The following is a 10,237-nucleotide window of genomic DNA, read 5'->3' as shown; positions in this document are numbered from 1 at the left end:
GACCGTCACACACACACACAGGTTGAAGTAGCTCGCTGTTATTTGTACGGTAAAGACAAGGCCTCCTATTGTCAACCCAAACAGCAGCATCATTAGTGGTCCTTGCATGTGAACTAAGGTGAGGGCACTAAGTCTATTATTGTCAGTGCTCGGCAACTCCCCTGTTATGCCTCCTGCTGCCCATTCTTCTCTCAGTGCTCCCTTGCCTTCACACGACTCTGTCATATACTATCACAATAACCTAAATGATGAGCTACATACGCTCATAACTTATGTCAATATAATTAATTATGAAACACGGGGATAAAGACAATCTTAGGTGGATGTAGTTATTGGTTTACATACAATGTATTCAAACATCATAAATGTTATATTCACGTGAAAATTATTATTTTTAATTTAGGGATAAACCAACGCAGATGCGTATGCACACATCGGTCTTGAGGTGAATGTACGTAAGACTCTGATTCTCTTTCAGCCTTCCCTGGTTTAGCCACACCTCCATCCATCTAGCTTTTTTTTTCTTTTTCTGTTTTTACGGGGATTAGCCCACCAGGGCACAGGTCACTGACCCACATCAGGGCCTGGGGGGAGGGGGGAGAAAATGTAATAATAGTATTAATAATAATAGTATTAATAATAATAATCATAATAATAATAATAATAATAATAATAATAATAATGATAATAATAATAATAACAATAATAATAATAATAATAATAATAATAATAATAATAATAATAATAATAATAATAATAAATTTAATAAAGAACCATAAAGAAATACACAAATGAAAATGAAAAAAGATCAAAAGTGAGAAACAATATATGTATGTTGTGTTGTCAATAGTAAGTGAAACAATTGAGACCCTGCAATTGTTTGTAAATGAGGCAGAAAGTCAGATCAGCAACCTGGGACTTAGTCACAATTTTTGTGATGCCATGTGACAGCAGGATCTACCATAGACAACACATAATGCTTCCAACATCCTCCCAGGCGGCAGTATCTCCCTGTTTGGTAGCTGCCTAATACCTACTACCTTAGCAGTATTACCCTCTCTAAAGTTATCCACTTTCAGTATCTCGGCGGACATTGATGAAGAGATTCAGCATCGTATCAGATGTGTATCTCAAGCCTTTGGCAGACTCCGTACCCGCGCCTTCAGCTGTAGGGAGCTGTAATTATTTACAAAGTTACACGTATATTGAGCAGTGGTCCTCCCCCACCCTCCTCTATGGCAGCGAGTCATGGGTCACATACAGGAGGCACCTCAAGACACTTAAAAAACTTTCACTAACGTAGCCTACGTTCCATCCTCCGAGTTCGTTGGGAAGACAAGAGAACAAATATCAATATTCTTGCTGACACCAACTGTAGGAGCTTCGAGGCTACCATTATCCATGAAAACCCATGTTGGACTGGCCATGTTTCCTGCATGGACGACAGTAGACTGCTAAAGCAGCTACCTTACAGTCAACTAACAAATAATATAAGTAACACTGACGGCAAATGAAAAGGTATAAGAATAGTCTTGTGACAAACCTGAAAAAGTGCCAAATAGACCCCCTCACCTGGGAGACGATTTCTCCACACCGTAACGCTTGCAATAGCACCACACGAGAAGGTGCCAATACTTTCGAGTTAGCCCGACTGCATACGTAGGCAGACAAGCACTAATGCCAGAAAGATGATGCCACCACCCCTCCCGCACTATGTATACCCCTCAACGCGTGTAGTATATTTGAACGACACTGCCGGTCCCGTATCGCCTCTCTAGTCACCCTTCAGGGCTCACCAACGAAGGTGAAATCCCTAATAACTCATATCATTGTCTCATAGCTGGATGATCGACATACTCGATTACGAGTCACAGCAAAGTAGTATTAGTATGTACTGTAAATTCAAAACAAGGGCAGGGATGGGGTATGAAATTGAAACCGAAATCATTTTTTAGTATTGTTAAAGGGTGACTTTGGTGAACAAGGATCAGGACAATAATTCAATAATTAGAAAGAAGTAATTTTAGAGACTGGGGAAAACTTACAGGACATATGAGGAACGGGGCTATGAGAAGTTGGATGACAAATGAAGTTTTAATGAAAATGGATAGACGAAGTGAGACTTACCTAAAAATTAACAAATAAATTCAAAGAGAATGCAGACAGGCCAAGAAAGGAAATGCAATGATATTGCAGATGATGACAAAAGGCATAAATATAGGGAAATATACCGAAAAATTAAACAAATCAACAAAAAAAAGTCAATAAATGGGGTGAAACTATTAAAAGCAAGACAATAAGATCCTATTGGAATCAGAAGAAGTAAACGAGAGATGGGCAGAGTACGTTGAAGAACGAGACAATGACAAAGATAGAGTGAAGGTGAGAAACGAAATGAAAATAAAGATCGAAATGCCAATTCTGGAAACAAGTTGAGGCAGCTGTGAGCAAAGTGAAGAATGGTAAAGCTTGTGGGGTTGATCAGTTTCCAGCAGAATTGATATAACTAAGGGACAAGAATGACAGGCAATGTTGCACTAAAGTATGTAATTCTCTATACGTCAAAGATCTTCCCAGTGATTTCAGAAGAAAACAATATTTGTATTATTAACTAAACAGCCAGAAGCCTTAGAGTGCACCCAGTTTTAAACAATAAGCTTCATAAGTCATACCTAGAAAGTCTTATTAAACATAATTTTCAGTAGAATAACATTTAGAACAGAAAGTGAGTTATGTGAGGAGCAAAATGGATTTAGAAAGGGAAAATTAACTAGAGAAGATATTCTTAGTTTGAAAATTTTTAATGAAATGACTTTAAAGGTCCATTATTTTATTTGTTTCTATTATGTTGATTTTGAACAAGCTTTTGATAAGGTAAAGCACAATAAACTTAAAACACCTTGGAAAAATAGGCATTAATGAAGGAGATATTATAATTTTAAAGAATCTTTACTGGCAACAGGAGGATGCAGTGTTAGTAAATAATGAACGTACTAATTAGTTCACCTTTAGACCGGGAGTAAGACAAGGCTGTGTTCTATCTCCAACGTTGTATAATATATATTCAAAATTCGTAATGAGAGAAGTTATAACTGATAATAAAGGACCGAAACTTAAAGGTAAGCTAATATCAATAAACGCATTGCATATCATACTGCTCTTTTCACAGATAATAACGAGGCATTACATAAATTCGTTAACAGATTGGTGAAAATGTAAAAAAAATATGGTTTAAGAGTTAATGCTGTAAAGACTAAAGTACTTGTTTCCAAATAGGAAAAAAATCCTAAAATGCAAATTATGGTAAACAGCAGGAAACTTAAACGAGTGGAAATTCTTTGTGTATTTGGGAAGTAACATTAGCTGTGGTGGTAGATGTACGACGGAAATCAAATCAAGAATGGGGTAAGCACAAACAGATTTTAATAATCTCAATACCGAATGAAAAGGGACATTAATTTCATATTGAGAAAAAGGCTGCTGGAAGGCTTTATATGGCAAGGACTGATGTATGGGTCAGAAGTGTGGGCAATTTCAGCAGACACAAAAAGAGGTTGGAGGCCTTTGAAATGTGGTGTCACAGACGAATGCTAAGAATAAGCTACACTGATAGGAAAACGAATGAAGGCGTACTAAGATCAGCAAAAACTTCTAGAGAAATATTTGAAATGTACGGAAAAATTGAGATAATTTGGTCATATAATTAGGGATGAGGGAATAATAATAGAAATATTAATGGGCAAAGTTAAGGGTAAGAGGGCCAGGGGAAGGTAGAGACTGGGATGGAAGAATGAAATAAAAAAATGGGTCCCAGAGAGATACAAAACCTTAGAGGATTGGTAAAAAACAGCCCGAGAACGATTAGAGTGGAGGGATGTGGTGGCTAACCCTCAGATATGAGGACGGTACTCTGGTTGATTGATCGACTGTATGCGTGCGTGTGTGTTTGTATGTGTACTCGTTTATGCTTATATAATATACAATTATCTATGTGAGTGTGGACACGTGAACAATGCAAACTAGTTGGGCAAATATATGAGTTAATTTTTATTTTATTTTATTTACTTATTTATTTATTTTTTTTTTTTTTTTGGGGGGGGGGCTATAGATATATGCTGTTGGTTTTATTCTAATGTCCAGTCACGTTTCCCAGTAGGTAACACAATGACCTTGAACACAATCTTGAGTCCATAATTTAGTTTTTACTCTTCCTCAAAAAAGTGATGTGTTTAGCATCCGCTTTCAATTATTAACACTTGGGCTTACTTTAAATTAAATTTCTCCTTGAATCACCATATTTCCAATACCACAATGACTGCATCAAAGTGTCTTCATTCACGATCGTCCTACCTGTTACTGTTGGACAACATACTCGTACAATGTAAAATTATACACATGATCAACATTCGTCCATTACTGTCATCATACCATCCATCCACCTTAAACAATCTGTGTCCTGATACTGCTTCATGGCCAGTGCATCAGTAACTCCACCATTCAACCCTCTGAAATATTTCAATCTCAGTCACATACAAGTCATTCCCTATTATGTCACTTCTACTCTGCGCAGCTTTCCTGTGTCTAAACTTCACCATCAGTCACCACATTTAGTCTTTTTATTTCCACGTTTCCGTCACCCTACAACCTACTGCTCTTATATGATACGTATTAGGCAAACCTAGCTTGAATAAAGGTCAGTTTATTTGTAATACTGACTTTCTAAGGGGACCACTGTCATTTATACCCACAAAACACAAAAATACAAGAAACCGCAAATATTCTAATTATTCAGTATTTTATTTCTAGGATAGATTTAGTATTTACTGTGCAATTGGCCTCACACTGTTATCCCTGGCTTGCTGAAGACCAAGACAGTAGGCACTATTGACTTACGTTCAGCCAGGGCCCTACAGTATACATCACAGAATTCGATTGTTTGAAGAAACTAATAAATTCACGTCCAAACGGCGGCATTGTTATCCTGAAAGTTAAGGGAACCAGATTAGTAGCTGTGTTTCATTGTATTAATTACTACGTCAAAACAAATAAATCCATACTTGTCAAATGAGTTCCTCGATGGTCTCCGGTCTGGGCGGGAACTTGGGCAATGTGAGGGCGGCGGTGAGGTTGCCGCGGTAGACAGTGCCCACAATGAAGGCAAACACCAGCCAAGCGGTCACCAGGACAAGGGGAGCTTCCTATTGAGGGGCTGAGACAGAAGAGTCCCCAGGACCAAGTTAAAATTCGTTTCGGCATCCATCTTTCTTCCAAGGTTGCCGCTAACTTCCACCACATTTATCTTTTGTAAAATGAAAGATACAAAAAATGCGTAGTAATTCTGGGAGGACAATTTTGTAATTAATTAATTAATTCCCCGCTACGAATGTTGATGAGGCCTATAACATTATTGCCCGTCCGTCTGTGTGTCTTTACGTACGTAATGAACAGTACTACCTAAACTTAAGCAAGATGCAGGTTCTGTTCCAGCCAGTCCATGCTTCACTCGTACTCCAGGTTAACAATTTTCAATATATTGGGTCCCACCTGTCCATCACGCGGATATCTATGAGGCTAGTCAACATAGGATTAGTTGTGCTCCTGGGGACATTAGAAGACTGCATGCATATTTGTGGCTTCAGCTATACAGAGTAGAAAACAACAACACAGATGCAAGTCTATCGAACAAGGGATTCCCTTATCATGCTGTATAGTAACGAGCCATGAGTCACACACAGGCCACTTTTACCAGGGAAGTCAAGAAGACAAATGGCATTACCCTTAGTGACACCAAATATAGGAACATTGGGGTCGAAATTGTGCAGAACCAACTACGAAGGATAAATTAAGATAGAGAATAGACTACCATGCAGCTCTGCAACCATTAAAACAACGACAAACATAGAGCAGATGGCCAACCGATCAGATAATATAAGGAAACATTGAAGATAAACTTTAAAAAGTGCATATCGAAACCATTACAAAAATTCCATCTTTCTCTCTTCGTCACACTCGATTCCATCTTTCTCTCTTCGTCACACTCGATTCCATCTTTCTCTCTTCGTCACACTCGATTCCAAGAGAGAGAGAGAGAGAGAGAGAGAGAGAGAGAGAGAGAGAGAGAGATTATATACATATGCATCATGATGGGTTAAGTTTGGTGAATATTTTTGTTTATTTTTGGCTCACTTTAGATAACTTGCTCTGTTGGTCAATATGAAGAGCAGGACACCCGCATCTGTAAGGCAAAAATACTAGTATTCAATCTTTTTTCTCAAACCCACTGCTTGTGTTCGGTTCTTCGACATTTTATATTCATCACCTCACCTCTTAACATTTATCACTCCCACTGTTTCTAACTTCCATTTAAGGAACTCTGCTGTAATAGATATTATCCTTATATAATAAGTCCATTCACTTGTATCACGACTTAAATAGTTCTTGCGCAGTCTGCTAGATGTAAGTATCCTTAATTCATTTATTTTTAATAGATTACCTGTCATTAATAACTAATGCAGCAGTTCATGATTGTGTACCATGATTAAATTTATGAGACGATTTGTGTCAATCATACCAGATAAATTGCCATGGACATGACGAGCACTACTGCTATAATGGCCAGCCAAACCCCATCAGACAGCGGGTAGTAGAGACTGCCACTGGGGCTTCAAGACAGGTTTGGCTGCACTGAAGTCAAGGGAGCCATACTCATAAGTGTAGGAGAAATCTTATCGGTGAAGGCGTTGAGGTAAAACACTGTTGCCATAAAGGAGACCCGCTCCTCTACCCGTGAAGCCACCTGCAAGATTTACTTATCAGATCTTTAAGGAAGAATACAATGTGAATAAATGTAAAGTACATAATCTAGAAGATGTAAACAGAGAAACCAGATATCAGATGAACAACGTTGATGTAGAGAAATCCGACTGTGAGAAAGATTTAGAAGGTAATGATAAGTAGGATTCTTTAACCAAGACAACAGTTTTGGTCACCGCACTACAGAATGGATATCGAATCTCTGGAAAGCATGAAGCGGAGGATGACAAGACTAATCCCGGGCATTAGGAACCTTGAGCATAGAGACGGATTAAAGCATCTTAATTTGCACTCTCTCGAGAGACGTAGAGTGAGGGGCGATATGATCGAGGTGTATAAATCTAAGTCAGGGCTAAACAAAGGTGATACAACAAAGGTACTTAAACCATCCAACCAGGAGTGAACTCGTAACAATGGTTTTAAATTAGACAAATTCAGATTTAGGCGCGAAATAGGTAAACACTGGTTTGGAAATAGTGTAGTGGATGGGTGGAACAAGTTACAAAACATCATCATTAAATCGAATACGCTGGGTAGTTTCAAATATAGGTTGTATGGATAGAAGAACGATAAGGGTTGGGTGTAAACGGAACCGCCCAGCATGGGCCAATAGTCTCGCTGCAGTTTCCTCCATTCTTATGTTTTTATGTTGGCAGATGTAGATAGATGTCTTGCAGGTAATATTATATATACGGAGCATTCAAAATCTAAACCATTTATTTCCTTACCTCGTCCCAGCTCTCAGTCTGAAGAACGCGAATGGTAAAGTTGAGGGTCTCAGCTATTATTTCCAGCTCATTCGCTAGGCCACGGTAGGACGCCACCCTCCGGGAGGCTCCACATTGTCTCACTGTATCAAATGAGCCTCACACAGGGTATTCTGCCTAAGACATGGACTCATGGAAACATAGTTCCAATCCCTAAAGCTAATTCTCCAAACTTCAGGCCAATTTCACTCACATCCTGTATGTGTAAAGTCCTTGAAAGAGTTGTTCGAAACCGTCTCATGTTTCAAGTCAAAGACAAATTCGCCCCTAATCTGTACGGGTTCATGCCCGGGCGTAGCACACAGACATGCTTTGCAGAATATCTTGTTCACTCAAAAGATAAGACACAAACAGCCTTCATAGGCCTTAAATCAGCCTTTCATGTAGCTAATAGATACATTATACTTGAGCAACTAGCTAATTTTGGCATCCAAGGTAACCTCCTGACATGGATAAAGGGTTATCTGTCCAACAGGTATGCCAGTGTTCTGCTTAGGGGAGTTAAAAGTACCAGAATGAGATCATTTGAGCTTGGCACGCCTCAGGGAGGAGTGTTAAGTCCTATGCTCTTTAATATACTGATGCACGAGCTTAGTGCTGACATTCCAGTTCAGCCAAACGAAGCAGTAATATGCTATGCTGATGATATCTGCATTATGACACAAACCAAACTCAGGCTCCAAGCCTTGCTGGATGTATTTGGTCGGAGAACTGTTGAATGTGGTCTCATAATATCTGTTGACAAGACGAGGGTCCTCAATCCTCGTCCTGCTCAGCCTCTGCCTCTTGACTATACCATTAACAGCATGCCCTTGGAACTATGTAGCTCCTATAAATATCTTGGAATTTGTGTGAATGATGCAAACTTTGTCAGCAGCCTTCGTGACAAACTAATGCAGCGCATTAAACCCCCCAGAACCCTTGTTGGCAAGGGCTATGGAATTAGCATCACCTATGCTCGTACTTTCTATCCTCACTTCATTCGTTCATCTTGTGACTATTCCGCCTAAACAACTCAACAGCCTTGAGGTAGTGCAAAATGAAGCCATGCCCATCATCCTAGGTTGCCCAAAATCAACCAGAATTGTAAACATGAGGAAAGATCTCGGACTGCCCTTCCTATCTGAGAGGATAGCTCTACTTAATACCATGTTTTGTGTTAAAGTTTTGAAGAACAATGGTTCTCAAACTACAGCTCAAACTGAGTTGATGTTCTATCTAAGTAATCCCGACCATCTCGCCAACCTTCCACAAAAGACTCTCTTTGGGGCGTGGCTTCATAAAAGTGTTGCAGATCTCTTGAAACTGAATGTCCCAATCACCCCAGACGAACCTATTAATGCCATTCCTCCTTGGCTGGACATATCAGTTCCTATTGATTACACTCCTGTTGGTAGTAAGCAAATGTTAAACACCAATGTGGTGAGATGTGTCACACTAGAAACTATTAACAGACACATAGAGAGTATTAAATCAAGTGAATGTTATGCTTTTACTGATGGTTCTGTGCAGACAAACACAGGTAGAACAGGCTGTGCAATTGTAATATATAAAGAAAAAGAGATGATAGTGTCAAACAAGCAAAGGCTGAACAACTGGGCCAGCACAACACAAAATGAACTAACTGGAATCTACTTAGCCACAGACTACCTCAAAAAAAATGGAGGTGGGGTGATATTCTGTGACTCTCAAAGTGCTTTGAAATCAATGAACACCCCGTCAGGCTCTATGTCTAAAGTTGTATGTGATATTAAAAGGAATGTGATAACTGCCAATGAGAACAACTTTCGTATCGAATTTGTGTGGATTCCGTCCCATGTTGGAATCAGGTATCATGACTGTGCTGATAGACTGGCCAATGAGGCATGTAAGAAAGAAAATGTTGACCGTGACCTTGGCCTGTCCAATGCTGTAATTTAAAACATTCAAGTCAGAATCATGAACTCTGATCTTGAAGAAGTGAGAAATGCAGAGAGACCTGACAGTTGTAGCATTAGTAAATATGACAAATTTTGTGACAAGAGGTACCGGTATGGCCAGCATAAGGACAGAACCAGACAATGTGATGTAGTCGTGGCCAGAATTAGGCTAGGATACAGACACATCTGGCAAGTTAGTAAAGCTGTACCCATACCGGAACACTCAGCATGTAAACTTTGTGATAAACCTTTAAAGCATACACTTGAACACTATATTATTGAATGTGACACTATCAAAGACTTCAGGCCACCTGACTTATTGTATCTTGAACTATGTAATTACTTCATTGAATCAGGTGTGCTTGAGGACATTCTTGCTGTTTATCCCAAATTTGCTAGCCCACACTGATTAGTCTTCAATTAGAATATGACTCCAATGTATGTGATCCACTGACCTATATATACTGCTAATGAATATGATGTATTTCCTTCTTTGTGTACGAACCTCTGTCCTGTATGGCAGTGAAGAGTGACATTACCCACATGAATCTGACCGACGTATATGTATGTATGTATGTGTGTATGTGTGCATATGTGTATATATATGTACATGTATATGTGTATGTATATGTGTATATGTATGTATATGTGTATGTGTGTGTGTACATATATGTATATGTACTGTCAATGAATATGATGCATCTCTTTGTGTACGAACCTCTGTCCTGCATGGCAGTG

This window comes from Homarus americanus, unplaced genomic scaffold (assembly GCF_018991925.1).
Source record: "Homarus americanus isolate GMGI-L3 unplaced genomic scaffold, GMGI_Hamer_2.0 scaffold25827, whole genome shotgun sequence".
Taxonomy (NCBI): domain Eukaryota; kingdom Metazoa; phylum Arthropoda; class Malacostraca; order Decapoda; family Nephropidae; genus Homarus; species Homarus americanus.
The sequence above is the reverse complement of the archived record's forward strand: the minus strand, read 5'-3'. Positions refer to the sequence as shown.